The sequence below is a fragment of the Triticum urartu genome, chromosome 3A (assembly GCF_056163025.1).
Source record: "Triticum urartu cultivar PI428250 chromosome 3A, HENAU_Tu73, whole genome shotgun sequence".
NCBI classification, from domain to species: domain Eukaryota; kingdom Viridiplantae; phylum Streptophyta; class Magnoliopsida; order Poales; family Poaceae; genus Triticum; species Triticum urartu.
In genome coordinates this window covers 368,967,264-368,973,247 of record NC_141875.1, presented here as the reverse complement: position 1 = coordinate 368,973,247, position 5,984 = coordinate 368,967,264, and the positions used below count along the sequence as shown (strand labels likewise).

At 47.6% G+C, this 5,984-nt stretch overlaps 1 pseudogene; it reads left to right on the top strand.

Moving 5' to 3' along the window:
* Positions 1 to 3,736: 3,736 nt before the first annotated feature.
* Positions 3,737 to 4,672, top strand: LOC147979731 (uncharacterized; annotated as a pseudogene).
* Positions 4,673 to 5,984: the final 1,312 nt, after the last annotated feature.

Genomic DNA, 5,984 nt, shown 5'->3' with positions numbered 1-5,984 from the left:
AGCGTTGTGGTGGGATCTACGTGTGAAGCGGAGTACATAGCTGCTTCGGAAGCAGCAAATGAAGGAGTCTGGATGAAGGAGTTCATATCCGATCTAGGTGTCATACCTAGTGCATCGGGTCCAATGAAAATCTTTTGTGACAATACTGGTGCAATTGCCTTGGCGAAGGAATCCAAATTTCACAAGAGAACCAAGCACACCAAGAGACACTTCAAATCCATCCGAGATTTAGTCCAGGTGGGAGACATATAAATTTGCAAGATACAAACGGATCTGAATGTTGCAAACCTGTTGAGTAAGCCTCTTCCACAAGCAAAACATGATCAGCACCAAGGCTCCATGGGTGTTAGAATCATTACTGTGTAATCTAGATTACTGACTCTAGTGCAAGTGGGAGAATAAAGGAAATATGCCCTAGAGGCAATCATAAAGTTATTATTTATTTCCTTATATCATGATAAATGATTATTATTCATGCTAGAATTGTATTAACCGGAAACATGATACATGTGTGAATACATAGACAAACAGAGTGTCGCTAGTATGCATCTACTGGACTAGCTCATTGATCGAAGATGGTTATGTTTCCTAACCATAGACAAAGAGTTGTCATTTGATTAATGAGATCACATCATTAGGAGAATGATATGATTGACTTGACCCATTCCGTTAGCTTAGCACTCGATCGTTTAGTATGTTGCTATTGCTTTCTTCATGACTTATACATGTTCCTATGACTATGAGAGTATGCAACTCCCATTTACCAGAGGAACACTTTGTGTGCTACCAAACGTCACAACGTAACTAGGTGATTATAAAGGTGCTCTACAGGTGTCTCCGAAGGTACTTGTTGGGTTGGCGTATTTCGAGATTAGGATTTGTCATTCCGATTGTCGGAGAGGTATCGCTGGGCCCTCTCGGTAATGCACATCACTTAAGCCTTGCAAGCATTGCAACTAATGAGTTAGTTGCGGGATGATGTATTACGGAACGAGTAAAGAGACTTGCCGGTAACGAGATTGAACTAGGTATTGAGATACTGATGATCGAATCTCGGGCAAGTAACATACCGATGACAAAGGGAACAACGTATGTTGTTATGTGGTCTGACCGATAAAGATCTTCGTAGAATATATGGGAGCCAATATGAGCATCCAGGTTCCGCTATTGGTTATTGACCGGAGACGTGTATCGGTCATGTCTACATAGTTCTCGAACCCGTAGGGTCCGCACGCTTAACGTTTCGATGATAGTTATATTATGAGTTTATATGTTTTGATGTACCGAAGGTTGTTTGGATTCCCGAATGTGATCACGGACATGACGAGGAGTCTCGAAATGGTCGATACATGAATATTGATATATTGGAAGCCTATATTTGGATATCGGAAGTGTTCTGGGTGAAATCGGTATTTTACCGGAGTACCGGGAGGTTACCGGAACCCCCCGGGAGCTTAATGGGCCATAGTGGGCCTTGTGGAGAAGAGGAGAGGCGGCCAGGGCAGGGCCGCGCGCCCCTCCCCCCTAGTTCTAATAGGACAAGGAGAGGGGGGCGCCCCCCCTTTCCTTCCTCTCTCCCTCCTCTCCTAGTCCAACAAGGAAAAGGGAGGGAGTCCTACTGCCGGTAGGAGTAGGACTCCTCCTGGCGCGCCCCCTCTAGGCCGGCCGCACCTCCCCCCTTGCTCCTTTATATACGGGGCCAGGGGGCACCCTAGAGACACAACAATTGATCTCTTGATCTTTTAGCCGTGTGCGGTGCCCCCCTCCACCATAGTCCACCTCGATAATACTGTAGCGGTGCTTAGGCGAAGCCCTGTGTCGGTAGAACATCATCATCGTCACCACGCCGTCGTGCTGATGAAACTCTCCCTCAACACTCGGCTGGATCGGAGTTCGAGGGACGTCATTGGGCTGAACGTGTGCTGAACTCGGAGGTGTCGTGCGTTCGGTACTTGCCTGGTCGGATCGTGAAGACGTATGACTACATCAACCACATTGTGCTAACGCTTTCGGTCTACGAGGGTACATGGACAACACTCTCCCCTCTCATTGCTATGCATCACCATGATCTTGCGTGTGCGTAGGACATTTTTTGAAATTACAACGTTCCCCAACAGGGCTACGCCTGGGAAGGGGTGTGTGGCTGCCCTCTCTCTCCCTCACTATATATAGGGGGAAGGGGGAAGGAGGAGGCGCCCTAGCGTTTCCCTAGGGGAGGGGCGGCGGCCACAGGGGAAACCCTAGATGGGTTTGGGTGCCCCCACCCCTAGGAAACTTGCCCCCAAGCCGGGAGGGGTGGCTGCCCTAGGGGAGGCGCCGCCACCTCTCTAGGTTACGTGAGATGTGGTGGGAGGGGCACACAGCCCCTTAGATGGCTGGTGTGCCCCCTCCCCTTGGCCCATAAGGCCCCGACGCTTGTTGGGGCCTCCGAAACTCCTTTCGGTCACGCTGGTCGTCACCCGGTACTCCCAGAACAATTCTAGACTCTAATACCCTTCATCCAATATATCAATCTTCACCTGTAGACCATTTTGGAGTACCTCATCACGTCCGGGATCTAATCCGAGACTCCAAACAACCTTCGGTAACCACATACTATTCCCAATACAACTCTAGCATCACCGAACCTTAAGTATGTAGACCCTACGGATACCCATATTGACTCCCACATGTTCCACGATGATCTCATCGGATGAACCACGATGTCGGGGATTCAATCAATCCCGTATACAATTCCCTTTGTCTATCGGTATGTTACTTGCCCGAGATTCGATAGTCGGTATCCCCATACCTCATTCAATCTCGTTACCGCAAGTCTCTTTACTCATTCCATAACGCATGATCCTGTGGCTAACTCTTTAGTCACATTGAGCTCATTATGATGATGCATTACCGAGTGGGCCCAGAGATACATCTCTGTCATACGGGGTGACAAATCCCAGTCTTGATTCGTGCCAACCCAACAGACACTTTCGGAGATACCTGTAGTGCACCTTTATAGCCACCCAGTTACGTTGTGACATTTGATACACCCAAAGCACTCCTACGGTATCCGGGAGTTGCACAATCTCATGGTCTAAGGAAATGATACTTGACATTAGAAAAACTCTAGCAAACGAACTACACGATCTTGTGCTATGCTTAGATTTGGGTCTTGTCCATCACATCATTCTCCTAATGATGTGATCCCTTTATCAACGACATCCGATGTCCATGGTCAGGAAACCATAACCATCTATTGATCAACGAGCTAGTCAACTAGAGGCTTACTAGGGACATGTTGTGGTCTATGTATTCACACATGTATTATGGTTTCCGGTTAATACAATTATAGCATGAACAATAGACAATTATCATGAACAAGGAAATATGATAATAACCATTTAATTATTGCCTCTAGGGCATATTTCCAATAGGCTCCGGTTCCAATGCAAGGCGCTCGAATCCCAACCGTGACACAAGCTCCAAGTGTGTTCACAAGCAAGAAGCCCCTGAGGGCTCCGGTGCCCCACAACGCCATGTCAAGACCACAGCTAGCAAGATCAAGGAGCCATCTGTGGGCATGGATGAAATGCCTCAAGCAGAGTTTCTGATTTGAAGAAAGCTCAATCCCTATGTCAGGCCTAGGGAAGTCAGCAGGGGAAATGACTTGTTTTGGACAAAGAAATAGAATCTCATCTACCTAGACGTGTTCAATGCCAAGCAGAACATCTATGTACTAGTTCAATGGATTGACATGGAACATCTGAAGAAGAACCGAGCATATTTTGGTGAGCCTCTAGACTTGGTGGAGCAATTTGGTATTGAGGACATCATCACTTTCCATCTTGACTTTGACCCAGAGCTGGTGGCTCAGTTCTTTGCCTCTGTCTACTTCCACACGGATGAGAAGTGGACCATGACATGGATGACAAATGGCAAGATGATGTATGCTGAGTGGAAGGAGTTCATGGCTATGTTGAACATTCGCGATGAGGGGCTTGATGTGCCCGTTGGTGACCGCCCAGATGCCAACCCATAGTCTGCTGACAAGAACAAGCTTCAACCGTTTCTTGTTGAGAAGACCCTCCTTAGTGGCAAGAAGTCGTTTGTGCTGAACCGGTTTATTGACATCATGCACCGGATCTTCCGCAACTCTCTGTTTCCTCGCATAGGCGACAAGGACAAGGTGCACTATTATCTCATGGACATGATGCTCATGTGTGAGGAAGCCCATCATCAACAACCTGAACCACTTGATATCTCTCACATCATGTGGAGTGAGCTTCAGTTTGCTGTGTTCCATCGTAAGGTGCCAATCTATGGACCTTACTTGTTCCTCTTGATCTCGAAGACTTGGGAGAAGCTCTTTTTGGGCGAAGAGTTTCTTGCTCCCTACTGGATTCGCCATGGGCCCATTAAGCTGCGCTGGAAGAACAAGTGGGCTAACACCACTACCCGGGCTGAGGCCGAGGCTACACGCATGGATGTTGATGAGGATGAGTTTGAGGAGGAGGAGGCTGAGGATGGTTCTACGGGGTATTCACCTCCATCTACTGAGCCATCTTGGGCTAAGAAGCTCAAGGCCAAGGTGAAGTCTCTATTCTGCATGCAAGCCAAGGGTCAGTACCAGGCCCACGTTGCTCAGAAGGAGAGCCGCACTCCTGAGGCTGCCTGGATAAGAGGATCTTGAGGAAGCTTGGCGAGCTAGTCTCGAGCAGGTCCGAGAAGAACATCACTCCTGAGGCTGCCTGGATGATGAAGCAAGGATATCAGTGGGAGTCAGAAGATGAGTCCATTCCTTCTACTGAGACACATGAGGAGCTTGTTGGGTGATCTCGTCAGTGGGAGCTACCACCTATGTCGTAGGTGTCCTCTTTTCCTTTTTGGTGTCTCGATGCCAAAGGGGGAGAGAGTGTAGGATTTGCGAGTCTTGTGTCTCTTTGCTTTCATTTCGTTGAACCTTTGTTGCTTTGGTTTGTTGGTTTGTGTTGGTGTGCATGTGAGACCAGGAGGCTTACTCTATCATATGGTGTGAGACATATGCACTCAAGCTTATCTTATTGTCTAGTATGTTTAGTAGATTGTGAGCTTATGTTATCTTGTGCCCTTTACTTCATCCTCACTTACTTTACCTTGCCTCAATGCTTATTGTCACTTATATTGTTGCAGGTTTTGCCTTGTCTATAAAATATAGTGGGAGTGTTGATCCTAGTATGTGTGCCGTGTAGTCCAAAGCATATCTATAGAGTGCACACATCTAGGGTGAGCCTTTCTATTTTTATAGATGTTGGGTTTGCTTATGTTCATTTCATATCCTTATGTGCAAATCCCGTATTGTCATCAATCCACCAAAAAGGGGGAGATTGTAAGGGCATATTTCTCCTTATGTGGTTTTGGTGATTGATGATAGTACATTTGTGGACTAATCGTGTGCATTCAGCATTTCAGTTATCCCATGCCTAGGTACAAGACGATTCGCTGCCCCTCGAAGCCTATCGAAGACGACGGTTCTCTACATTTCTTTTCGGTGGATTTGAGTCGTAGGAAAGCCGTACTATTAAGAGGGGGTCCGTTGCGGAAAGGTTAGGGTGGAATCAACACATACACATCTGTTCCTTTGCACCACCTTTCCTTCGCTTCATTGGAGCACCATCCATTTATCCTTGTCGCTACGAGATGAAGGCCTCCAAAGTGCTATAGGTTATGTGGCATGCAGAAGTACTTCTCAAGGGAGCAGTAGTACCACAGGGGCCCGTGGTAGTACCACCCTGGCTTGTGGTAGTACCGCGCCACACGGTAGTACTGCTCCTCACGAGCGGTAGTACCCTGCCTCTAGCCTAAAACACTGGCGCACGCGGAAGTAGGCGCGGAAGTAATTTTTTACTTCCGCCCCTACGCGGTAGTACTGCTCCCTGCGAGTGGTAGTACCGTGCCGGATTTTCACACTTCCCAAACTCAGCAGAAGTAGTCACGGACGAAATTTATTTAGTCAGTGCTTTTTC